This window comes from Mastigoproctus giganteus, chromosome 4 (assembly GCF_048544385.1).
Source record: "Mastigoproctus giganteus isolate SK-2022 chromosome 4, ASM4854438v1, whole genome shotgun sequence".
Taxonomy (NCBI): domain Eukaryota; kingdom Metazoa; phylum Arthropoda; class Arachnida; order Uropygi; family Thelyphonidae; genus Mastigoproctus; species Mastigoproctus giganteus.
The window spans coordinates 17,467,050-17,494,967 of record NC_143578.1 but is presented as its reverse complement, the minus strand read 5'-3'; the positions used below and the strand labels follow the sequence as shown (position 1 = coordinate 17,494,967).

The 27,918-nt window shown below is 37.1% G+C and overlaps 1 protein-coding gene across 7 annotated transcripts in view; it reads right to left on the bottom strand.

Moving 5' to 3' along the window:
* Positions 1-27,918, bottom strand: part of LOC150086442 (prominin-1-A-like) — a 378,392-nt gene that overhangs the window by 222,818 nt on the left and 127,656 nt on the right. The window contains exon 1 of one of the 7 annotated variants that reach the window (XM_090372584.1): positions 12,198-12,258. The exons of the other annotated variants lie outside the window; for them this stretch is intronic. The gene's annotated coding sequence lies outside the window, so the exon portion shown is untranslated. Of the gene's footprint in view, positions 1-12,197; positions 12,259-27,918 lie in introns of those variants that run through there. 7 annotated transcript variants of the gene reach the window in all.

Genomic DNA, 27,918 nt, shown 5'->3' with positions numbered 1-27,918 from the left:
AAATGCGCAATAAACATAAAAATTAATCAGCGGTGGATTTCGTTACAAAATTATTAGCCCATTTCTCCATTGAAAAGTAAATGGGATAAATTATCTTGATGTTTTGGACAATTATTTTCAGCCAACACGTGCACTGTTTTCCCAACACCCCTCACCATCATGCAGTATTTTATACTTCATCGTCTTCTCAGGTCTTGGAGGTGGAACAACTGCTTCTTAGCTCGCTTACCTTAAATAAGTCCAACTTTATTTAATTATTCATTTATTTTTTTTTATTGTGGGAGAGTATCATATCAGTGCCGATCAGAGTCACTAGGGCTTACATTCAAGTTTACTAACTTGAAAGTTTTCCAAACTAATCTTTAAAAGAGAGGGGGGAAAGAAAAAAACGAGGAGTGTGTGCAAAATTCTGTTAAAATAAGTATTATTGAAAAATTAACAATTTTTCAACAATTCCAGCCAGGCCATGCTGCTTCAAAAAGATGTGGGTGGATTAAATAAACGGTCCGAAAAATAGCAGTCACATATGTAGCGATCGAAATGGTTTATATATATATATATAAAGCATGAGACTGCGTGTAAGATTTACTAGTGAACGGGTTAGTGCCATTGAATCATGAGAAGCCAACAAGCCTTGAAGCGAAGCAATCTGTGTGGCGGAGCAGAGAATAAGTAACAATAGTCTTCTCCATTGGAGAGGCGTTACTTATTCGAGGTAGTGCAATACCACGGCAAATCGTTGTGAAGGTATTCATAATATGAGATACAATTAAAACGATACCAATTATCTACTTCGGCATTTGACTACGAACAAAACATGGTGAAAGGGCACTAACCCGTTCACTAATAGAGTAGGGGCCCCCGTAGCCTAGTGGTCAGGCGCGCAGGTGCATAAGTACACGTGCCTTGACTGACCGGGGTTCAAGCCCGTGACTGCTGAATACGGTGCTGTTTCTTGTATTCCGTCTATCTTGTGAACTCCTCTGACCGTTTGATCGTCTCGGAGTATAAACAGAATTTTTTTTTATTATACAATCATCAATGATAAAAGTTCAATGTTTCTAAATGGTAAATTACCCATTTGGGGAAGGGAACAGAAATCCTGCAGTCTCGTATAAGCTAGGCAGGAGAGTAGCTAAATGATTCAAGGCGAAAAAGACAGGTGATAACGATTCAATCTGAAATAAAATTTTCCATACGGTGTGAACAGGCGGCTAGGAAAGCACATGATATCCTGCCCACGATTTCCAGGGTCCTTGCTAATGGCGAGAAAATCATCATATCTATGCCAGACGATGATCAAGACCGCATTTGGAATACTCCATTCAAGTCTGGAAATCGCACCTAAAAAAAAAGAAAACTTCTGAAGAAGCTTCGAAGAAGGGTAACCAGAGTAGCGATGAGTGCAAATCCATGTACTTCTGAAGAACGACTCAGAATGTGTGGACTTAAAAGTTTGAAAAAGAGAGAGAATAAGATAGGCGTATACAGCGATGAATAAAATGAGTGAGATAGGTCTATTCTCCATCGTAGGTGAGACAGGAACCAGTGGATATTAATATAAAATCTCAGGGAATAACAGAATACTGGATTTTCGTGGCATCAGGTTGGAGAACACTGGACTATGTTTTCTCCCAACGTTGCAGAAGTAGTGAGTTTGGATAAGTTCAAAACAAAATTGGTCTGTTAACTTGCACGAATAGGAACAGTAAAGCCCACTTCCTTGCATCATTTAACTTAATTAATACTGGCAAACACTCAATTCAAATCTTTTCCTTGGTATTCCGAAAGGGATTAGAAGAATTCTTAACAATCTTGATGTTAAGATGTTTACAGTCTTTCTCTCTCTCTCTCTCTCTCAAAACTGTGATGAAGAGTAACTTCTGTTTTGCGTCACCTTAAAAAAACTTATTAAGCTGGTGTTCTGCATGAGGATTTGTTTATATTGAGCTAATTTGTAAAAAAGATGACTAATCCCTCCCAACTATTGATGCATTGTACTTATCTCAAAGTAAGGGAGAAATCCATCAAAAAAAGTCTTACACCGTTTCGAAAGTACATCTGATCGCCAGTACAGATTACTGTGTATTCACTAGTGATATCTTGGCTTTTGTTATTCATCTTTGGACAACTTCCATTGAAAATTTCAGAAAAACTCAAGAGGGTTGGTCTAGAGACTCTAGACATTTCCAAGGCCAGAATGATCATAATAGGCATAAACATTTCATAAAAGCTTCCATCTTATAGTCTGTCTCCTGCCTTTTGTATTTCAGTAGCCAATATTTTCTGACCTTTCAATACTTGTAACGGTAGATGGCTCTCTATAATCAAACTTCAACTAATGCTGGAATTGCAACTTTTATATTTTTTCACCCACTCTTTTCCTGTGTGTGCGTATATATATTAATGACCTTCCTCTCCACAAACAGCTACAATTTCTCGAATATCAACTACCACTTCCTTAAAATGCTGATCGTCTGATAATTTCAATTCTTTTAAAAAAAAAAAAGCCCTATCTTGTTTCTCAAAAAACCTGTTTCTGGCAAGCGCTTCTTCAACAACTCTCATTTAAACACATTTTGTATCTTTACTGGGGATAATCCTGACTTCAGCAAATCACAAATATTGCTTCCTCCGCAGAAAAACAGGTTCTTCCTTTTGCTTTCAGCGTTACTTTTCTTCTAAATACTTCTTGTTTCTGTAAAAATAAGAAATATTCGTGCTAGAATTGGATACATCTCCCAGATCTCGAGTGAGATCCTTCTGTCCTACTTTGGAACAGCTATCATTTGTATGTCTTAGCAGACAGCAGTGGTTATAATCATCGTCCTACACCGGGAAGGACGGTGAAAGAAGTGCAGAGTTCGAATCCCATCAAAGAACATATAGACTTTTCACAACGTGGCTGGGTTAGTCTTTCTCAGGAGAGGGTTTCATGGTCTCTCCCCCCTCTTCTTCTTGGAAACTAATATTTCATCGAGCAAACATGAAACATGATAATGACAGAAGAATACACACGCTACATACTCACGCCTCTAAATCTTAGTTGCTTTGGCGCTTAACATACATGTAACAATCAACACCTTCACATTTTTTTATAAATTGCAACCTTACAGGAATTCAAGTCCAATGTCAAGTATCTTCTGAAACTTAAACCTATAAATAGTAGAATAAAAATATATGTACAGTATATATATATTCAAAACACACACAAAGTAATAATAAAATAAAGTGAAACCGCGATATAACGTGGTTTCGGATATACTGTGGGTATGATCACTTCCCTCAAAACGAATTATGAAAAAAAAAAAAAAAAGTATTTCAGATAACCAGCAATTTCATATTGGAAACCGAAAAAAGGTGAATACTGTATATACTCATCTATTGTACATCCTACTCCCGTATTTCCAAGAGGGGAAATTATATCCAACAGAGTAAGTTTTTGTAAACAGGACTCGTTCGAGACACCTAGTTTCTCCCCTAAGCTATATACTGTACAATAAAAGGGTATTTACAGCCTCTGGAGCAGTAATTGTGTGTAAATGTAGCCGTCCATTATAATCATCATTCTAAGGGCAAAGCCCTGTCGCCATTCTCCACTCATTCCGAATTTTGGCTTTGTCTTGATTCACTGTAGTTCATTCTTGTGAGTCGGAGAAAGTCATTCAAGTGGTGTGATTTTTGGTCGTCCTCTGCCTTTCGCCTTCAAGTATACTTACTATCCAATCATAGTCTCCAGAGATATCATAGGAACCGCATCTTCCTCCTTTATTATGATTTTCTTGATTGTTCTTTGTTCCTCAGCTACTCTGAGGACATCTTCATTCGTCTTCTTGTGTCTCCAGTTGATGTTCATCAAGATTCCCCAACAAAACATCTCAAATGCTTCAATTCTCCTCCAATCTATTGCTGTTATTGACCATGTTTCACCACCATACAGCCGTCCATTATTACTGTCTTTTAGTCTGTATTATACTTATAAAAATATTAGTAAATAAGGTGTATTTATGTTAAAAAAAAGTAAATTTTTCGGCTATAATGTTCTTCGCTTATAATGAGGGTATCAACATTTCCGCCTGACACCAGCGTCATATGGAGGTTGCAGTATATCACTCACTTTTGCAATTGTCCACACCTTCCTAAAATCACCATGAAGAGAAATTACACAGCACTGGTAATAATCAAGCAAAAGTAAAACTACTTAAATATTCATTTAAGTGAATATTTAAATGGAGCTCCTGGCGCGTTTAAAGCTTGCCATGAATTATACATAATTCCTAGCCCCATACAGGATAATATCCTCCAATTCTCTTCGTTACATGCATCTTCAAGGCTGCTTGTCTGATTACGCAACAGCTGTTCGCAGTGGGTTCAAATCACGTTATTTTCCCTACCCCTGTAATTGCAAGAGCAATGCCCATAAATAAAAACTTCATATAGAAGTGTTATTTCGAGTTTCAAAAGCTTTTGATCTCAATGTAGAACCCTCTTGATTGCTGAAAGCATAGTATAAGGACTAATATTAGGTACAAATGTTCAAAATAATCATGGTACTATATCACAGTAGTTGCGTGAAACTAGGTCATATTTTATGATTCCATATAATCGTTACGTACTGGCCATTTGGCGATTCTTTTACTAACTCATAATACAACCCTTTGATTAAGAGATGTCTTTGCTAAACTAAATCTGGTCAGGCTTCGTATTTCAAACATAGCTGCAAAGTTTAAAGTCAACTTGCTGTCACATATGACAAGTGAAATGCGAGAGTATCACATTTCACTTCTCATAATACCATTATCAGTTATTGCGTCAAGTGCATAATTCATGTGTCCATGAATGAACCAGTCCTCAAGAGTAAACACGTTATATATCTTAAAATATGAAATAAATGTAGAAGTGTTTTTTTTTTTAAATTTTAAAGCCACAAAACTTACTATTTTAAAGAAATATTCTTCTTTATTAACATACAGTACAGCAAAGAAAAGTAATGACACTGGATTCAAATAAGGCCAAATATGGTAAAGGAAAATATTTTCTTACTCCATCCCAAGAGGGCGAATACACCTGTTAAAGCTTCATGCTAGATTTGACTTGGAAAAATTGTCTGCCTTGAAATTTAATTCTGCTGAATGTCAAACGCAATCAAATCAGTGTCCTTGCAATCTGAATTTCAACACTGGAGCCAAGTGAGGTAAGGACGGTGGTTGAGCGCTACAATCTGCATGTGAGTCAGAAACGTCTGTAAATTGATCGCTGTGTGAGAGGGCGCACTGTCATTAGCATTGGTAGAGGCATTTGATGCAAGAAAGCAAGCTTATGCAGCATCAGCCAAAAAAAAAAAAAAAACCACTTCCACTTCACCCCTCTGTTCGTTCAAAATACCTGTCCAGCTGAGCCTTAAACTTATTTAGGCTATCAACCTCCACGACAAGGGATGGAAGTCTGTTCCACCAACCAACCACCCGCTGGCTAAAGGCAAATTTCCGCACGTCTATCGTACATCTGTCTTTCCTCAATTTGAATTTATGCCCTCTCAGGTGATTATTCTGAGCTAGAGGAAGAATCCCATCAGCATTGATGCATGCTCAAACCATTCAAGGCTTTATACACCTCTATCAGATCACCTCGCTGGTGCCTAGTCTCTAGACATTGTAATTTGCAAAACTTAAGCCTTTCTTCGTAAGAGCACCCCTTTGTGCCATTCACTAATCTTGTTGCCCTTCTCTGTACTCGTTCCAGCAGCTCTACATCCTTCTTGAAATGAGGCCTCCAGACCTGTATATAGCACTCTAGGTGTGGCTGACCATTGCCTTATACAAGGGAATAATCACCTCCTTATCCCTTCTGGAAAAATTCCTGTATATCATTGACAATACTCCATGAGCTACTCTTGCAGCCCGTCTGCACTGCTCAGAGAACTTCATATCTGCCTGCACAACCACCCCCAAGTCCCTTTCATTCTCTACCACTGTCAGTGTAGTACTACAGAGTTGATACGTTGCTCTGGGGTTGCTGTTTCCCATGTGTAGTACTTTACATTTGTCAATGTTAAACTTCATTTGCCACCTCTCAGCCCATCTGCTCAACCTTTCCAGATCCTGTTGCAGCAGCATAGTGTCAGTAGTGTGTCCTTGACAACCCTGCCAACCTTTGTATCGTCTGCAAACTTGGACATTAAGCTTGATATACCATCATCAATATCATTTATAAATACAGAAAACAATAATGGACCCAACACTGAGCTCTGAGGGACTCCACTAATAACATTAGTCCACGATGAGCAGTGTCCATTGATTACCAATCTGTCTTCTCCCCCTCAACCACCCCTTTATCCATAGCAGCAATTTGCCTCCAATGTCACACTGCTCCAATTTGTGTAGCAGTCTTCCATGTGCAACAGTATCATGCAGCAATCGCCAACCAGACTGTTCCAAATCTGATTGCAAGCGTTTGATTCTCGCCAAAAAAGTGGCTCAATAGTGCTAAATTCTAATACCTTCTAAAACGAATTACTCTGAGTTATCCCTTTCTGATATAAGAATGCGATCAGCATTGTTTCCACACGCGATTTCTGGAAACGAATCTTGTTTGGTCTTGGTAATCTCCATTCTGCGATACCTTTTGGTAACAGGATCACTCTTACTGAAGTAACTCTCGTTCCCAGTAAAAATGTGTTTAGAAAACTTGGTTCACTATCAGTCAATATTTGCAAGCATCCCAGTCGTCCGAGTTTTTTTCTCATCACAAACAGTGTGAAACAAACTTTAGGAATCGATAAGAACCTTATCGATTCCTCATTCACATTTAACGCACTTGCTAGCATCCTCAGTGTTAATCGGCGCTCACTTGCTTGTGAATTAGTGTACTTTGTCCTACAATTCCGGGCTGTCCACTTCGAAGATAGTCTATAATCTTCGCTCTCCTCTTTAAAACGCTTAAACTATTGAAATGTTTATGCTCGGGATGGAGCCTCGTCCACACAAGCTGTTAGTAATATTTCATGTGTTTCAGTGCAACTTTTCCCCAGTTGATATATATATATAATTACTTTTTTGTCACACTATTTTCTAACCTTTTAGCCTAGTCTGCGCAGGAGCACTGTTTATCACAGATCACCAGGTTCGAATCCTTCAACGACGCGAGGTACTTATGGCTACACCTTCCCATCCTTCGCTGAGTTGGTCTCAGGCATGGATAGCAATGTTCTTCCTCGGAAACGAACAAGAGAACATGTAATTTATGGGCATAATATACAAATGGGTAGATAAGATAGCCCTTGGGTGGCCGTAATATGATAGTTTTTAACCTTTCAGCATTTGATTCGATATGGGTTGCCTTTTAGCAAATACTAAACCCAAGTGAATTACAACACTACTGTGGCTTCTGAAATTTAGGAAGTAAATTTTCACTTAATTTTTTTCCACGATTAACTTTAATTCAAATGACTGCATTTAATAATAAATAAGTATTCATTTATTGCAAATACAGCAAGCCCATCACAGAACATGGCTAAGGGCAGATAATATGATACAAAGGAAATAAAATAATGGAATACTTAGCAGATTTCATATAAACATTAACAATGAATATACTTATGAATTAATAAAAAAAAATTTGCAGAACAGCAAATTTGGGTTGCAATTACTGGGTTGAAGGCAGGCTGTTTTTATTTCTCTTCATTTTATCGAAGATCTGACTCCTGTAGGTTTCAGAGTTGAGTAAACCTTTTGCAATCAATGTTGTGATGATTTAGGAGATAAAGGAATGCATTGGGAACATTCTGTTCATTTGTTGAGCCTGGAGAGGTTGGATTTGAATTGTTGGTTTCTTGAATTTTCTCTGTTGAGTTGGTTGGTTGTTGGGTTTTATTGGCGCATTAGCAACCAAGGCTATAATGCGACAAAATCTCTGTTGGGAGAAACTATTATACTGGCTAAGTTTGGTGAATCGCATGCGGAAGTAATTAACTTTTCAAGAAGCATGACTGCAGACTCGTTGATCATCTGTTGCAGAGGCTTTGTTTTTCAGTTTTCATAAAGCGGTTGCCTGGATATTGTACAGCATGGGAAAACAAAGCTTACTATTGGAGCCATCTAGGAACCCAATCTTCTAGGGCAGGGGTGGCCAACAAGTCGATCGCAGCTTTAATTTCGGTCGATCACGACGAATCTTAAATATATATAAAAAGATTAGTCAAATTGTAAATATTATTATTATGCGCTCCACTCCACTATATACGCTTATTACAAATCCGTTGAACCACGTGACTACTCGTCGCTGCGCAGCCCTAGGCTTGTCTAATGGAAATGCACGCAGTTACGTTGTTGAGAGCATAGTGTATGTGTCAAATTCTTATTTAGCTTACTTAATATTAATAACTGGACAGTACTTATACGTTAATTTAATACCCTTTGTTTTAAATGAATACTACAAAAAAGAGCAAAACGTATCATTTTCGTCAAGAGTGGGAACTAGAATAGCTTGTTAGGATAAAAGAAAAAAATGTTTGATTTGCAATGGTTCCGTCACTAAGCCCAAAAAAGGAAATTTAGAAAGGCACTTCAACACACTGATTAGCATTTCTGCATATAAATATCAATTTTTGGCAATGTTTAAGGATCTCAAACAAAAAACAAAAAAAAAAATTCCGATCATTCTGCAAATATGCAAGATCATTTGCAAAAATGTCCTGTTTTTGAATTTAATAGCGAGAAATATGTTTCTGAAATTGAGAAAGTTGTGGATGATTTTGAAACAATTGAAGCATGGTTCAATATATTTCTTATCCATTTAATGTAGACTTAGATATGCAACAAATTGCAGAAAAAAAATCGCTTAGATTTTTCTCATGGAGAAAATATTACTTGAAAATGAAATTATGACATTGCGAAACGTTAACTTCTAAAAGCCAGATCATCAGAAGCCGGCTTTTGGAAATATGTTTGCCAAGAAAAGTATCCAAATTTAAAAAAAAAAAAAAAATGCAGTGACCTTTTAAATTCCTGTTTTGGTTCCACATGTCTATGTGAATCGGCCTTTTTGTATTTGAAATAAACGAAGACTACTCTTACGGACTTCCATACAGAAGATTTTTTACGGTTGGCCTTATCACAGTATATCCTCGATTTCGGAAGCTTGGCAGATGACATGAAGACACAAACTTCGTATGAATTAAAAATTTAAATAAGAATTCTGAATTGTATTTAATTTAAGTTTATAAACATTTTTCAATATGTGTTGATTAACTTTTTTTAACCATTGTGCAATGAGATTCTTGATATGGTAGATCGCGGCACATTTTGAAGAAAAAAAATTGGTCGCCCCCTGTTCTAGGGCAAGGAATTTCTTGACGGTTACTTGAGCACCAGAGCAGATTTTGGAAGCATAAGACAGAATGTGAAAGATGCATCTTTGAGCATGCTTAATGACTTTTTGTCTTGAATCGCTGCTGTTTCATTCACCACTTTGCATTTTTTGAGCAACATAAATAGCGGGCATTAAAGGACAGATTTTTAACAAAGACAACTCCAAGATCTTTGTGAGCATAGACATTTAGGATTGGGATATCTGCAATTTTTATTTCTATTTGGTTGTTTCTGAAGGGAATAAGTAATTTTAGTAGATTTGCTCGCATTTATAGTCAGACAGTTCTTTCAGATATTTGATTTCACATCATGGATAACTTTGCGAATATCATCACTGGCTCTGGAGATAACTTTAAATCATCGGCATATGCCAGTAGATTTGGATTTTCTTGTAGAAGTGGTTGAAGAGATGCTGAAAATATGGTACTGGAGAGAACACCACCTTGAGGAATGCCTGTTGAGTTTGTGATGAGAATATTGTCAGTACTAGTGAGGAACAGGAGAAATCTGCGATTTAGGCTGTATTGAAGATAGGAAATAATCATTGTGTCAATGAGAAAAAATGTTTTTTTGTATTTTAAAAGCTTTTTTGAGATCAAGATATGGGAGCATGATTTTTTTCAATAATTTTAGTAATTATTGACGAAAAAGCAATTGGTCGATAGCCGGTATGGTTATACCGGCTATCGACCAATTGTTTCCGGTCAGACAGGAATATACAATCTGTCTGACCGGAAGAATTTCCAGCTAAGGCCAGATTCAACTCCGCCAGTTCTACACAAACTTGTGCAAGGGCGGCAGACAATGGGCTCTCTATAAATCCATCTTTCTCAATTTCTAGATCATGTAACAATCTGGAATTATTTCTACTATATTGGATCAGTATTTCGACCAAAACTGGCAAAATTACTGGCTTAGGAGTTATTTCAAGCATCTGTCGATTTGATAATTGTATCTGTCATGTCCTCAGTCACCAATTTAAGATTATTTGAATTTCATCAAGAGGAATATTTTCCGCTTTAAAAGTTTACAGATATGCCGCCTAATGAACCTCTGGCACCACCATGCCGTGACTAATTTTATGTATATCATGCTGCAATTAAGGTTGACAGTTTTACTTCTTTGAGGAAAAGCTATGATTCCGATACAGTCCACAATTGAAAAAAAAAGTTCCATGTCTCCATCGCTTCAACAGATTCGGAATAATTTTCCAAAATCCATTGTACGATTTTCTGATGTAATGAGTTTTAAAAGGTAGATATAATGCCTTGATCTAATGGCTGAATTAAAGAAGCTGTATTAGGTGGTAGGAGCATTACTTCAACATTCAGATGACTTAAACCTTTTGGATGCCTGGCGCATTATCCAATAGTAATAAAACTTTGAAATCTAGATTTTTCCGCTTTAATAAATAACAAAATGCGCAAATGAGATACGGAGTAATGAGTTTCTGAAAATTTATTAATAAATCATAACAGGCTATTTGGATAGCTTAATGTCTTATGAAATAAGGGGGAAAAAAATTGTCATGCCGTATCTAAAATTTGATGTTGGTAGGTGGAAGAAGAGAAGAATGAATACCCATAAAATCGAGCAGCGTTCAGTAATCAAATTTTCGACCAAAATTGGTCAAAAATGCTAAAAAAAAATCCATGAAAGAACATGGTAAGGTGTTTGAAACAGTAACACTCAATTATGCTACCGTTGTAGAATGGTCAGCAGAGTTCAAAATACAGATTAGTTGAGGATGAGATTAGTTGGGGGTCAGCTTGCCCCCTAAAGCAAAACATTCGGAAACAATTGCTAGCATTGAACAAAATCAGAAGAATTTTAGTCTGAACATTTCACACGAAAACATTAACAATAATGCACGAGCATTTGGGAATATTCAAAAAAGTTTGTGCATGATGGATAACAAAATAAAAAAAAATCTTCCATTCATGGTAAACAGAGGGTGGAGTCATCAAAAGAGCTTAAAATTAATTCTTGCTAATCGAGGTAGATTTTTATCCAGTTTGGTGACTGGTAACGAAACTTAGCTACATTTTACAGGAAACATGCAGAGAAAGCACAAGGGATTTTCAACCACGAAAAGTTTCCAACCCAACCATCAGATGGAAAAGTGCTGGCCTTAATTTTCTGGAACACAAAAGGATTAATTGATTACCTACCTCGCAACTAAAACCACAATAACAGGGATGTATTATGCCAGTGTTAAAAGCAGCAATTGGGGGGGGGGGGAAAGACTAGGAAAGCAGAGTCATCGGGTTTTTACTCTCCGTGACAACGCACCCGTATACAAAGCCTGCGTTGCACAGGCTAAATTTTATGAATACAGATTTCCAAAATTAAATCATTCCTCTGTATAGTTTAGATCTGGTCCCAAGTGACTATTATTTGTTCAGAAACAAAGTCTAATCTTTGTAATTTTAAAGATGAACAGATAAAAGCAGCTGTGCAAGCCTGGTTTGATACCCAACCTGGAGAATAAGGATTAAAGGCTTTGAAGATTAAATATAAGTTTACTGAACTTCGGTGTGAACAAGAGAGGACAAAAAACCAACAGAATTTTGCACCTGTCTTTAATACTTCGTACTCAGAACTTTGACACCCCCTCGTAACAATAAATATATGTTGAAAACTGGGAACGATGTCCTCCATTGGACCAATTTCTTGAACTTAATTTTTTGAAAATCCATTTAAAAAAAAAAAAAAAAGGGTGTCCGAGAGAAAATAAAATTAAATTTCTAAAATCTCATGGAATGAATTTAGTAATCTAAGACAAACTTTCAAAAGTAGATCTACAAAGTTATGAAAATGGATACATACTAATTGGCCTCCTTATGCGAGGACGACCCTTGCGTCACAAACAAGACTGCAGATCTCTCAGAACATCCTCTACAAGCTTCTTACAAGAACAAAACTCCAGGAGATTCACGAAGATGAAGTTTTGCACAGATATGGCACACCCGGTACCAAAAATTAAATCTACAGTTATTTTTACTTCTCCCACTGCTAAGTAGTGATACAAGGATATTCATCGCGACCTGCGACATGTGATATCAAACTGAAAAGATTCTCACGCAACATTCTCACGCACCATTCCCAAACACTGCTGAGCAAATTCCCAGTAATGTTCACCGCAAAACACTGTAAACACGTAGCAAAGGCTGGTTGCTCGCAGAAAGGCGAATTCCTTGAATCTGACAGCTTTTAATGCAACATCTGAAACGAGTTCAACACTCGGGGGATTGCGGGTCTAGAGGAACTGGTAAACACACAGTGCAATCGAACCAACAGGCAATTAGGTAGAGAGCGGGGTGGGAGGAATTCCCACGCCAACTGCAGACACTCTCCCCACAACCGCACACGCGAGATATTGCGATCTGGAGTGTAAACAGAGATGAAGGGGGACACACTAACAGCGTGATTTCACATCAGCTGTGTCCGCTTGGCGACAAGCCTATCCTTGGACTTTGTAACATAAGTGCTATACGAGAAGTTTTATGGCAATTTCTATTAAGCTACGTTTACATCTGGATACATGTCAAATGGACATGTCGCGATACTTCAGCTCCTACATTTATATGAGACGCTTCTCGCATCGCTTTTCCAGATACAGTTTGTATCTGGTGATTTTACGATAAAGTGGTGGAACTGATGAATGCACAGATTCAACAATTAATCAGCTTTATTTCTGTTTATTCCAACACGTGTTGGCTTTCACCCCATTTACTACTGGCTAGAAGGGTGTACAAAAAAAAGTGAACAGCAATTATTTACAGTATCTTACAAAAGTGGTGGTTCATCCGTGATTTTACGTTGCATAAAAGATTTAACTGCTTATTACATATGTTTATATTATATTACTAGAGCTCATTACTACAGAGTATTACTTTACATAGTAATATATCTCGTTCCATCTTCATCGGAGGAGTTTCTTTCGGGGTGCTCCCGTTCTATAGTTGAAGTAAGGTGTGGGCTTCACAGATAGGCTTTTCACTCTGCATTCCTTGCTCCGACACAGGATCTACTGCCAATGAATTAACAGGGTTGACTATGTTATATGGAAAGAAATTCTTTAGACAAGAGAGGTTGAATAGCAGGTAGGAAAGAGTATCCATTACTGCATTCAGCATATGAGTAGAGATAAAAAGCCTTAAACTCATCACACCGATGAGCGTTTATGATGCTATGCGAACTCGCCAGGAGGTGATATTTAAGTTGGTATATAATACAGATGAATGGGTATAGAGATGAATGGGTTGCCCATCACTATTCATCCATCTCATTATCCAGTACTCGACAGCAGGATTGTGTTTACATACGATGGCGGAGCAGAAGACCAAACAAGAGATGCATATAGTGCAATTGGTTGTAAGCAGAGCTGGGCGTATCTCGCGACCACATCCACGTTGAGTAACACCGCCAATTCTTGCCGAAGTGTTCACAACGCTGGGTACGCTTTTTTTTTTTATGGTTGAACAATGATTCTGAAATGTGAGGCCCTCATGCCATGCGAAGCTTATGATTTTCTTATTACAGTATTATTAAAAATGATTTGAGCTGATTCGTAAAAGAAAAAAAATAAATACAAAAGAAAACGTTAAGACAGAATGAAACTGCAATGCAATACAATACATTACTTTTAGGTCAACAGAATTTCAGATCATTTCTCGTTTGTTTGTTTGTTATTTGGTTTTTAGGAGCATTAGCAACTAAGGCCATATTGCTCCGGGGATATTCGGTGGTTATTCTCTGACCTTTCCGCATCCTCCGTATTCGGTGGTCAGGAGCTCGAACCCCGATCTAATCAAGAAGCGGGTGCTACGCACTGCTGCTCCTGCCCACCGAGGCGCCTAGATGATTTCTTTAAAAACCGTCAGTAATATTTTGGAAGATAGAAAGACTTCATATATCTCTTAAAGTTATTAATGTTTAAGACATGTTTGTTTAAAACTCGCATTATTCGTGTTCTATTTGATTTGTACTTTCTGTATTCTATTTCGCTTTGAATATATAATAATTTTCACATGTTTTTTTTTTTTTTTTTTCCAACCTTTGTCCTATAATAACCAAATGAACACATGCTGGAATGCACACAAAAAAAAAAAAAATTCCTGGAATGATTTGCCAACTTAGCGTGTGATTTTTACATAAACACAAACTTAAGTTATGCGACTTGTGCTGATACATGTATCTGAATGTACATGCAGCTTTAGGAAAATGTGAAATAGTGCTAATTTCATATCGCCTGTTCTCCTTTGAGAGAGAATACTTATTAAGACAAATTCTATACTTATATTTAAAGAAACGCGTTTGTCGTTATATGCCACCATATGGTAGGAAAGAGGAGTCTGGACCAGCCTCCACCTTAGGAATAACCTCCCGGTGGCTGTTCCGAAGTATAAAAAAGCTTATATCAAAAGTCTCCTCAAAATATTTACTTAAATTTCAATGCGATTTTTCCCCCAAAGCTAATTTGGGAGACTCATTTCATTATATTGAAGAATAAGCAAACTTACCACGCTAAGAACAAAGAAAGCAAAAGATGATAAACAGAGGAAATACACTCCCAAATAATGTCTAATGACCCTCCGCTCTCTACGGCGAGAAATTTTGCTACTAAATTAAGCTATCAAAATCAAAAGTTAACGCGTGCATCGAGCTTGGAAACATCTGTTTACTCCATCCAGATTGGGAGAACTTTTATTCATTTATCCATCAATAAATCGACCTGCTGACAGACATACTTCTTCGCTCATTACTTGATAATTGACAGCTAGACCTTTCCGAAATAGCCACCACTAGTTCACCGCTCCTCCATGGTCTTTCTGTCCTGCAACATGTGATCTGTCCCTTCAAATAATTGAAGAAAAACTCTTTTCTCCACAGAATATAAAACAGCTTCGTAAACCGCTAATTGCAAAATATGAATCTTATTACCCAGATATAACAGATGCCTGCAAAACTGACCATCATATCGGCGCTGCTGTTGTTTTTCCATCCTCCATAATCTCCAGTCAGTTACCTTACCAGATGAACAACGTGCCCTTCTCACTTTACAGCAACCAAAGAAATATAACTATCTTACTTGATCATTATCATAACTTGATGACTGAGTTAGCTATGGACATGAAAATAGTAAAATTTTGTTGGGTCCTTAGCCAAACTTACTATGACCAGTTGATGCTTCTTTCAAAATCCCTTTCACTGACTATAGAAGTCTTGTAAAAAATCGAAGTACAAATCACTGGCAAATCATTTAGCAAGAAGGCAACAAACTCCTTCAGATTAAACCGAATCTCCAGTCTTGGCCATATAGCTTCCGCATCTAGTCACGCTTCCAAGACTAAAAATAGGACATACAGCCCACTTGTATCTTCTCTCTTCCTCAGATCCGCCTTTCTGTCCGAACTGCCATGCTCAAGTCACAATCTTTGATCTACAAATGGACCATACTGAATAGAAAGAAAAGAAATCCCCAGGAGGGATTTCTTTTCTTTCTATTATTAAAATTCCACGCTTGGCGTAACCAAGTGGTCAGAGGCGTGAGTGCAGTAGCACGCGCGCTTTGAGTGGACTGGAGTTCAGGCCCGTGACTGTTAAATACGATTAACAGTTGTATTGATGATTTATTGCGAACTCCACTGACCTAGTGGTCCTGCCGGACTATAAACAATAACAATCCACAACTTTGCAACAAATTTTAGACAACAGATCTGACATTAACTCTGCTTCGGTCCGGTTCTTTTTTAATGCAGTTCTCACTTTCCTAAAAAAAAAAAAAAAAAGATAAATGCTATGACAGAATATAATACTTAATCCCACATAACGCACACATCTTCACTTTTCATAACACCTGTTATTTCCTAATATTGATGCATAATGGCTGCTGCTGTTGTAAAACCTCCAATAACATCTAAAAACATGCTAAATCATAAGAAAGTTCTTTTGGTATTTCCACTTAGGAACAGGATATAAAATCTATAGACAGGATGTTCCCTTCCAATACTATTGATATGTCCTCACCCTGGACAGACAGACTGACCGATTTTACAAATAAAAGAACTATCAGACCAAGGCTGTGCATCGCGTATATACCATCCTGCCAAACAACTACCAGATCGATATTGGTAAAAGAAATGCCCTAACCAATTAATCATGTGACTATTTCCCTGTTTATGTTCATGATATGCATTTATGTACTATATTGTCATATACTATGTCGCTGAACTGAGATTATTCCTTAAATGTCACTCTCCTTATATATTAGTCATGTGACTGTATATGTATTCTTTGACTATTTATATTCACTCGTGTAACGTTTATGTATTCATTCAAGTAATATTGTAAAGTACTTTGTCTATTGAACTGAGACAATTTCTTAAATGGTTACTCTCCTTGTATATTAGCAAGAAACCCCCTGGCTTTGTATGCTGTTTCCGGGGTAAGGTGTACACCTCCTCAATCTGATTTAAATAAATAAATAAAATTTGCACCTAGAAATGAGACTGCCTTTGCTTAGAGAGAAATAAATAGAATCCTGTAATCCACATAAGAGCTTGCTCAGAAACAATATCGTCTTAAACCTAAGTGGTCGCACCACACACAGTAGGCTCACCTATGCAATTTTCACCAACCAAGAGTTCCCAAACGAGGGCTTCCACTGCTGACCCAAGCTATAAAATGTGATAGGCTAGTTATTGCGAGTTACAATTCCACATCCTTGACGGATGTCAACGTTCCAGCATTACTTACTCCCTAGGGCAGAGAATACGAAAGTATTCTGCACTTTGTTGCCAAACAGCGTTACCTACTCCCTCTACAGAGTAATAAACACGTCTGTACAACACCACGCAGTAAGAGCACACAGACGTTAACACAAAGTTATGTTTACATTGCTTGATATATAAAATAAGGCCTTATATAACTACTAAACATATACACGAGTAACCAAGGGCATCTGCTGAAGCCTAAACAAGCATTATTAAAGTTTCAGATAAATGAAATAATCTATTAGTAAACAGAATTTAAAATTCTTGTACTGGAGTCAAACACAACAAGGGTTGCCCAAAACACGTATGAATATTTTAACTACTAGGTTAAATCAATCTAGGAAAAGTGATGTACGATACATGCATTTCATTTCAAATGCGTGTAAATGAAAATCTTCAAAATTAGAACATACCCTTTGTCACGTGATGGCTGGTTTGATTGTGGGTGATGTTTTTTTGAATATTTTTGCTACACTAGCCATAATACTGAGCGAGAAAAAAAAAAAAAAAAGTCTGTATGTACGTTACATTTCACGCCAGTTTGCTTTTTATTTCTTAAATCGATTATTTCTTTTTCGTAATATTCACTCAATTTCTCCTAATTTCCTCAGATTTTTAATAAAAAAAAAACTGAAATAAGACATTAGTTCACTCTTCTAGTTAATATAATAATTAAATGATTTATAAGTTTGATAAACCGATAAAGAAACGAGCTAGCAGTGGATTTTCATATGCGCAATACTTGAACCGAGAATATTTCCTTTCTACGATCCGCCATATTACCCATTCATTCCTCCAATTATTTCTTTGTCCCACTTCAGTGGGATTTCGGATGTCTCCACAAATCGTTCTAAAAAAATCGGTTCACTGAAATTAATTTTTTGTTCATACTCGCGGACGACCACACGGCCAAAGGAGTCACAACAGAGAGAGAGAGAGAGAGAATACAAGAAACAGCACCGTATTTAGCAGTCACGGGCTTAAACCCCGGTCACTCAAGGCACGTGTACTTATGCACCCTTCCGATGACCACTCGGCTACGGCCGCGTGGTCGAGCATGATTTTAAAAATAATAATAAAAAAGTGCTAACGCATATTATTATTAAGCTTGACTTCACCCCCTATATTGGCTAGAAGATGGTACATAGAAGTATAAGTGAAAATTACATAAATTAAAAGAACAGATAATGTTTGACAACGCACTTAGCTGGAGTAGGCATAATATAGGTATACATGTTCACAAGAGGGAGAAAACTTAGGTTTGAACATGTATACACAGGAGAATTGATTAAATTTACAATATAAATTCAGTTTACAGTCTATTAAAAAGACGGCCAAAGTCTCGAAATATAGAGGTTCCTGATTTTATGCGTCTTTAGATAGCATGTGATGGACTGGTAGATTCACTGGAGGGAGGTGCTTCGATACAAGTCTTCCAAGATATTCTTTTATTTCTTGTCCTCCATTAGTTTGTTCGGGTAATTTGCATATTGTTGAAATGTTCCGTGATGTTTGCTGGGAACATCTAAGGCAAACGAGGTTTGTAAGAGTTGACCTATAACCTTGTTTATGTTGCTCTCTTGGATGGGTACTTGAGGCTAAGATGATTTCTTGCACGTTGGGGGAAATCAATCCTATTAGTTAGCAGTTTGGCAAGAGTGATGAGGTTCTTTTCCAGAATATTAATTTTTCATCGTGTCATATTCATATTTGCATATAGAACAGATCCAGAGATGGTGAATGGGTTGTAAGGACCCAGCCTTACAATAATTTAATAAAGTTTGTTAAATATTGGAAGAATTAATTGTGGCGTATATAGTTAGTTTCAGACAAGTATCATTTGTTAAGAAACACTGAAATTCGAAGGTTAGTCCAAACACACCCAGTTAGTTAAATCTCGGTTGTATGGAAAAATTCCTTAAGCGAGTCAGTAAAAGCAATCATAATGGACCGAAACAAATCCCACTTAAGACAGGAGCATATACACTATAGAAAGGGCGCTGAGTGCGGAAGTGGCCCTATTAATAAATTTCACGGTTCGACCTCTAGCAGGTGTGGGCGACGTAGTAATGGGGGTGAGGTCACAAAGAAAGCCTGAAACACTCTTAGCTGACCGGAACTTACGTTTAATTTCGAGAAATTACCAGTATTTTCCAGATTATCGGAAGTTCGGTCACACTAGGAAAAAGAAAGCACGCCCACGGAAATGAAGGGAGACGAATAGGAGCACGAATGAAAGGATGTGGAAGTCAACGATTGGCCAGTAAGAAATTTGAGAGAAAGGAGAGAAGGGAAGAAAAAATTGATACTGATCATTCGGAGAGGAGTTTTTGTGGTGGAAGCAGTCCTGGAGAGATGGAAGCTGTAGTGGGAGAATTGATTATAAGAATTTATTTTGTGAAAGTATAGAGTCGGAAGTATCGTTCCCTTGAAGAAGTTAATGCAGTCTATGGAGGAAGAATGGTGAAACGCCCTAGAAGCAAATTTCTCGATTGAGCAGTTGAGTGACTAGTCGACCCGAAAGGTATCCCAGTCCTCGGACGCAACGCAGATGGAAGAAGAAAGGAGATAAGATCCGGTATTATCTTCAGCCGTGCCGTACCCGGTAGAGAAACCCAGGATAGATTACTGTGTTCCCCGGATGAGCAACCTTTCGCTTTCCAGTCCTCAACCCGAGCAGATAGGAAGAGAGACCGAGCAGGGAGGAATACCAGACCATTGCGTAAGTGTTAGAATAAGTACTGAGAATATAATTTGAAAAAAAAGGGGAACTAATTTAATAATGAAAAGGACTCTAGGAGGACGCTATAAGTTTTAAGAGAGAATGTCAAAGTACTAAATATATATACATATATATTTGAACGAGTGTAATACTTAAGGAGTGATAATTCAATTTAGTATAGAGATCAGAGTAATGCAATTTAAGAGTAAGTTAATCTGTAGTAGGAAGTAAAAATTTTGTCCTTGAATTATTGTGAATGTTAAATTGCTGTGAGTATGACTTATTTGGGGTAGAAAATGATTAAACAGGTAAACAATTAAATGAGCATCTAGCCCTAATTGTGAAATAGTGGATTAATTGAACGGAAAGGTAACTAAGTAAATTGGTTGGATATTGTTGACTGTTGACATGTTTGCAAGTAAGGATTCTGGAATGAATATATATGTATTTCCTAATAAGTTGGGAAACGAGCACTTATGAAATTATATTTTGTCTGTTCATTGGCTGATGGTGGTTTATTGACTTACATGGACTGTTAAGGAGCAAAGAGACAGATTGTGCATTGTGAGGGGTAAAAAATGCCCGGACCTACTGAAATCTTTGTAGAGCAACATGAAGAGACACAGTGATATATATGTAGATATATATAAGTATTAGGATTTAGTAGTTCTTTTGATAACAAGGTTGACTGTAAATTACAAGATATATACACATTTAAAAATTAGTAAAATAACAAGTGTCAAACTAAATACTGTATTCTGTTAAAGGTTATTGTAATTTTCTTATATATAATATGACAATAATAAACAAATTTGTATATTCTACATTCTTGTGTGTGTGTCTGTCATTTCTAAACTCAGCCAGTCCAGTGGAAGAATACCTTATTATATTAGGGGTCCCCGTGAGTCTGGGAATTTTCTGAAATCAATCAAGTCAGGTGTTAAAGTGGGAGGGGTTAAAATAAGGGGATAAAAAAAATATAACATAATATAATATAATTGTAGGCCTCTTTGAGGAATAGGATTTTCAGAATAATAAAGATAATTAAACCCACCCCCACAATTGGCGAGCCAGCCAGGATAATTCTTCACGACGGAAGGCTGAGTTCAGAACGACAGAAAAAAAATATATATGTATATATATATGTAATCCAGTTGCTGAAACTGATAGAAAAAAATTCAGCTGGCGAGCCAGAAAGTGAAAAGTGAAAAAGTAAGTAGTTAAAGTGGGTACTGAAATAGAATTTCCTTGTGTTTAGAATTAGGTGAATTAAGTTATAGAATAAGAAAGGTATTGACAACAAATAACGAGTTAATTAGATTAAACCCCAACCTCGAAAGATAAGTCATGGCTACAAGGAGAGCGAACAGCAGTAGGGATAGAGAAAGGGAGGAAAATATCAACGGGCAGGAGACATCAGGAGAAACAATTGTTAGTATAGGGAATGATAATAGGGGCCCAATTAAGTTAAGCAAATTTTTAAAAGTATTTAAAGGGGAACCATCAGAAAATGTGGAACATTTTCTGAGAAAACTAAAAATGATTAAGGAAAAGGAAGAATTAACGGAACTAGAAATAGTCATGATGGCGGAATTCAAGCTAGAGGGCAGGGCCCAGACTAGGTATTTAGAGGAGACCCAAGGGATGGAAATAGCAACATTAGACAAATTTGAAAAGATATTAAGGAAGTTATTTTCCCCAAAGATCACGTTCCTAGAAGGAATCGGGATATTAAATAATTATAGTCAAAATAATCGCGAAAGCATAGAGGACTATTACAAAAGGTTTTTAACAGTAAAATTAAATACAGAAGTATCAGAAAAAGAAAATAGCGCCTTTGACAAAATCCTGATGGGACAATTTTTGATGGGGGTCAGGGATAAATATAAGCGAGAGATTCTAAGGAGAAAACCCAATTCATTAGCCGAGGCCATGAAACTAGCCACTGATGAGGAAAAGCTAGATCTCCAAGGTCGGGGGGCAATAAGAGGGGACATAAATGTATTAGCCACAGGAGAAGGGACAAAACCGAAAGGTAATAAAGAAAGGGAAGGCGAAATTAAGTTAGAAGGGCTAGAAAAACAGATAGCGGGAATGGAAATAAAGTTAAATAAATTATTAGAGCAATTAAACACAAAAAACAATGCACTAGATGAAAATAATAGGCAGGGGGGTGAAAGACCGCAAACGGGGCAGAGCACAAGAGGTAAGTACAACGACACAGAGGGGTGGAAAGGGGAAGTCAAAGAAGTTAGGCGAGAAAGATATGGAAAGAAATGCTATATATGCGGGCGAAGCAATCACTGGGCCAAAGACTGCTGGTATAGGGATAGATATCACGGGGACAGAAATGAACACTGCCAAGACAGGGGCACAAATCAAGGGCAGCATATAAGTATGAATGCTCTGCATCTTAGACACTGGGAAAATAATTCCTGTGAAAAAGGGAGGAATAAATCAGGCAGCACAAGGACGATGCCCCTCACACATAGAAGTAAGTTTATGAATAAAGAACCAATAGTTTTGGCCAATCGAGGACATAAATGGAATCATCAAGGTCAGGTGAAGTGTTATAGGTGCAGCAGATATGGGCATATAGCCAGATTCTGCCGGACTCAGATGGTGGATCAGGGAGTCAAGTATGGGAATACTGATCCCAGAAAGTCATGGAAGATCAAGAGAGGTCGATTTTATCCTTGGCGCTCAAGAAACCTCATATTTGGTCCAATAGAGTGCAAGGATAGGCCAGAAATGAGAGAGATGAATTATGGAAGTCCGGTAAGTGAGAGAAACGACAAGAGATCAAGCTCGGTAATTGAAAGGAAAGAAAAGAAGTGGAAAGAGACTGAAAAAATTGATGTGAAAGGGCGAAAGAAGGGACCCAGACGGCGGAATAGGACCAAAACACTACACGTGGGAACATTAGAAGTAAAGGAGAAAGATAAAGAGAAACATGAAGATAGCGAACTGTTAAATAAAGTGGAAGAAAGTGGAGGTGAAAAGAATGACAACTGGGTAAATGAATCAACAGAGTCGAAGAGAATCGAATGGCCATGGAACCACAGAACTGAAACTTCCTATGGGGAAAGGGCCCTCAAGTTGAAAGAGACAAACAGACTACAACAAATGTATTTAGGAGCAGTATTTAATGAAAACATGGGATGGGAATAGTTTTAGAAAAAAAAAAATTTAAGTAATGTCATGTATATAATTGTATATAGAAAATTTAGAAGGAGGGATAGATTGTAGTTAATAAGTAGGCCCTGGAAGAAGGCACATCCGCCTGAGGACCTGTATAAAATTTATATATATGGGATATAAATTTTAGGGGGAGAGAAATGCAATGTAAGGACCCAGCCTTACAATAATTTAATAAAGTTTGTTAAATATTGGAAGAATTAATTGTGGCGTATATAGTTAGTTTCAGACAAGTATCATTTGTTAAGAAACACTGAAATTCGAAGGTTAGTCCAAACACACCCAGTTAGTTAAATCTCGGTTGTATGGAAAAATTCCTTAAGCGAGTCAGTAAAAGCAATCATAATGGACCGAAACAAATCCCACTTAAGACAGGAGCATATACACTATAGAAAGGGCGCTGAGTGCGGAAGTGGCCCTATTAATAAATTTCACGGTTCGACCTCTAGCAGGTGTGGGCGACGTAGTAATGGGGGTGAGGTCACAAAGAAAGCCTGAAACACTCTTAGCTGACCGGAACTTACGTTTAATTTCGAGAAATTACCAGTATTTTCCAGATTATCGGAAGTTCGGTCACACTAGGAAAAAGAAAGCACGCCCACGGAAATGAAGGGAGACGAATAGGAGCACGAATGAAAGGATGTGGAAGTCAACGATTGGCCAGTAAGAAAGCGGTGGGAAATTTGAGAGAAAGGAGAGAAGGGAAGAAAAAATTGATACTGATCATTCGGAGAGGAGTTTTTGTGGTGGAAGCAGTCCTGGAGAGATGGAAGCTGTAGTGGGAGAATTGATTATAAGAATTTATTTTGTGAAAGTATAGAGTCGGAAGTATCGTTCCCTTGAAGAAGTTAATGCAGTCTATGGAGGAAGAATGGTGAAACGCCCTAGAAGCAAATTTCTCGATTGAGCAGTTGAGTGACTAGTCGACCCGAAAGGTATCCCAGTCCTCGGACGCAACGCAGATGGAAGAAGAAAGGAGATAAGATCCGGTATTATCTTCAGCCGTGCCGTACCCGGTAGAGAAACCCAGGATAGATTACTGTGTTCCCCGGATGAGCAACCTTTCGCTTTCCAGTCCTCAACCCGAGCAGATAGGAAGAGAGACCGAGCAGGGAGGAATACCAGACCATTGCGTAAGTGTTAGAATAAGTACTGAGAATATAATTTGAAAAAAAAGGGGAACTAATTTAATAATGAAAAGGACTCTAGGAGGACGCTATAAGTTTTAAGAGAGAATGTCAAAGTACTAAATATATATACATATATATTTGAACGAGTGTAATACTTAAGGAGTGATAATTCAATTTAGTATAGAGATCAGAGTAATGCAATTTAAGAGTAAGTTAATCTGTAGTAGGAAGTAAAAATTTTGTCCTTGAATTATTGTGAATGTTAAATTGCTGTGAGTATGACTTATTTGGGGTAGAAAATGATTAAACAGGTAAACAATTAAATGAGCATCTAGCCCTAATTGTGAAATAGTGGATTAATTGAACGGAAAGGTAACTAAGTAAATTGGTTGGATATTGTTGACTGTTGACATGTTTGCAAGTAAGGATTCTGGAATGAATATATATGTATTTCCTAATAAGTTGGGAAACGAGCACTTATGAAATTATATTTTGTCTGTTCATTGGCTGATGGTGGTTTATTGACTTACATGGACTGTTAAGGAGCAAAGAGACAGATTGTGCATTGTGAGGGGTAAAAAATGCCCGGACCTACTGAAATCTTTGTAGAGCAACATGAAGAGACACAGTGATATATATGTAGATATATATAAGTATTAGGATTTAGTAGTTCTTTTGATAACAAGGTTGACTGTAAATTACAAGATATATACACATTTAAAAATTAGTAAAATAACAAGTGTCAAACTAAATACTGTATTCTGTTAAAGGTTATTGTAATTTTCTTATATATAATATGACAATAATAAACAAATTTGTATATTCTACATTCTTGTGTGTGTGTCTGTCATTTCTAAACTCAGCCAGTCCAGTGGAAGAATACCTTATTATATTAGGGGTCCCCGTGAGTCTGGGAATTTTCTGAAATCAATCAAGTCAGGTGTTAAAGTGGGAGGGGTTAAAATAAGGGGATAAAAAAAATATAACATAATATAATATAATTGTAGGCCTCTTTGAGGAATAGGATTTTCAGAATAATAAAGATAATTAAACCCACCCCCACAGGGTTTCCCTTGGGTCCTGTTCAATTACCTCAATACCCAATATTCAATTGCCAGGAATTTCTTGACAATACTTGATGGGGTCCATAACTCAGACGCGTATTAAAGCGATGGGCGTGATATCTTTGTACAAAATAAAAAAAAAAAAAATAATAAGGATATATAAAGCAGGCATGTAATCTACGGTTGACACGACAGAGGAGAAAGAAAAATAAAGAAATTTGCAGAGTTCATTTACAAGTTGTGTTATGTTTTTTCATGACTACTGAAAAAAAAAAAAAAAAAAACACACACATTCGTTACAATCAGAAAAGTAGTTTGCCGAGAGCGGCGACAAGTAACAGCAGACTCCCGATCCGGGGGCGGTTCAACTAGTCTGTACATCCGAAGTAATCTCCCTTTGTGTTTTCCAAGAAAGCCAATCTGACAAGATGCTCCAAAATTTATCGAGCACCATTCACAGGAACACCATCCAAGAGAAAATAGTAAACTTTTAGTTTTTTCTTTTTTCAAAAATGCACATATCAAATTTTATGCCTACACCTTCTGAGGTTGTGATATACTTTTATGAATATGTAAATAAAAGTACGTTTCTGTCACCTTTAAGTTTTTCATTTTGCGATTTATCGGGGTTTCGATAATAAAGGGAAATTTCCTTGCCAACACGGAGTATCCAAAATATGCTGTACATAAGCAAACTGCCTGTAGAGCAGGCTTGTTTTTCTATAGTACTTGAAGGAAGATTTTTGGAGACTTTAGTTTCATGCAAAATACTTAATAAGCGTATGTCGTTCAATGTGATGCTAGAGATTTTTTAAATGAAGGGTTCAACTAACCAACTACTCAAGAGAGCCTCGAGTGTATCACCATTTGGAAAATGAATTTTTAGAAGTAACAACTTTTCAGTCATTTAAAGTTGAACACACAAAACGGGCTTTTAATGAATTTAAAATCAAATAACTGAATCCATGACATTCGTGGTAGGACGTGAAAAACATGATAGAACAGGTTTTCATGTTGCTAGTTTAATCGTTGAAGTAGTGTCAAAAAACCTTATTTTTTGAATAGAGAAATGTTTCTTACTATATTGGCATTATCCCATTTTGCGTACGCCTTAGCTTGCAGATTGAAACACTTCCTGTAATGTTTACCGAACACCTGTCTAGATGCGTGGCGCTAAAAGGGAAGCTCGCAATCGATGGACAGGTGGCTACTGAACCATAGCAAAGGGCTTTGTCCTGTACTTAGCGCAGTTGATAAAGGTCACAGTACTTCTGTTAGAAACCACGTGGCTACAAAAAGGAATGCAGATTCTTCTAGGGTTTAAAAAGACAAGTTTCTCGAAAAAGAGCACATGAAAATAATTTGCATTTTTATAGATGAATATTTTAAATTTACTAGACTGAAATTAAACCTGGTGTCCAATCCTACTGACTTTACCATGCCACTCATCTGCTTGTAAGAGTTGAAATCCAGCAGAAAAACGGAGGTTTTTAATCTTGTTTACAGGTAAAGGTAGATTAATTGATCAAAAGCAAGGGACAGTATATAAACTGATTTTATAAAATGAGGTAGAAGTTAAAAAAAATACCGCAGGAAAAAAAGATCATAAAGAAAAATTAAGGAAGAGTACCATAAGGGAGAAAAAAAGAAAGGGAAACAAGGAAAAATACTTCAGAAAAAATGGGGGGGGGGAATGTCCTAGGGAAAATTAGTTTAACTTTTTAAGGAAAATGCCATAGAGAAAATGGGGAACACCATAAGAAAAAAAAATGGGGAAAAAAAAAAAGATGACAGGAAAGGGAAGAGAGGAAAGGAAGAAAGTTAAGAGAAGAGTACGATAAGGAAAAAACTGTGTTCCGGAAGAAACTGAGCATTTAATTCCTGGATGGACAACATTCCCTGTGGGCTGTTTACTTTCATCTGACAGCAATCAGTGGCGCGATATGCATGTTCCACTTTTGACAGCTGCCACCACGATAAACCAGGCGAGTCAAACTTCCACTTGCAGGTAGGAATGGCAAACTAGAAAGGCGCACTAGGTACGGCCTTCACATAGTCACGCATAAATTCAACAGAATCATGTCAAAAAGATAAAAATATAACTGGAAGTTCGCCAAGTGTAAAAGACCACAAAGCATAAATTATAACATCCTCGAATTAAGCAAATTATAAGCAGAATTTTTTAGATTTTTGGTGGAACACAGAAATACAGCTACATAAGCTGAACGAAAAAAAAAAAGTGCATTGCGCATAACATCATACGCCTGTTACAGCCTTTCACGGAACTCTGTTTAAGCGCCCCGGTGGCTGATCTAGAAACTGTGGTGAGAAGATTGGATGTAAAAACTTCTATGAAGGAATAAAAATAAGCATTCCAGTTTATAAGAGATCCAGAATGTTTTATAAGCATTCCAGAACAATAAATCTCCTTCCTTAGTGAACCTCCGCTGTCCATATAGTTCAATTAATTTTAATTGAAGCAATTTTAAACAAAAAAACTGTTCTAACAATTGAAATTTGGTAAAAATGAATTTTTCAAATAGCAAAGTCAAAAGTCACTGAATGTATTCAGCAAGAAAAGAAATGGGTGGATCCGTCTCGTGCGGATCTAAACTGGAGAAGTAAATAACCAATATAGAGGCCACTTTGGTTTGACTA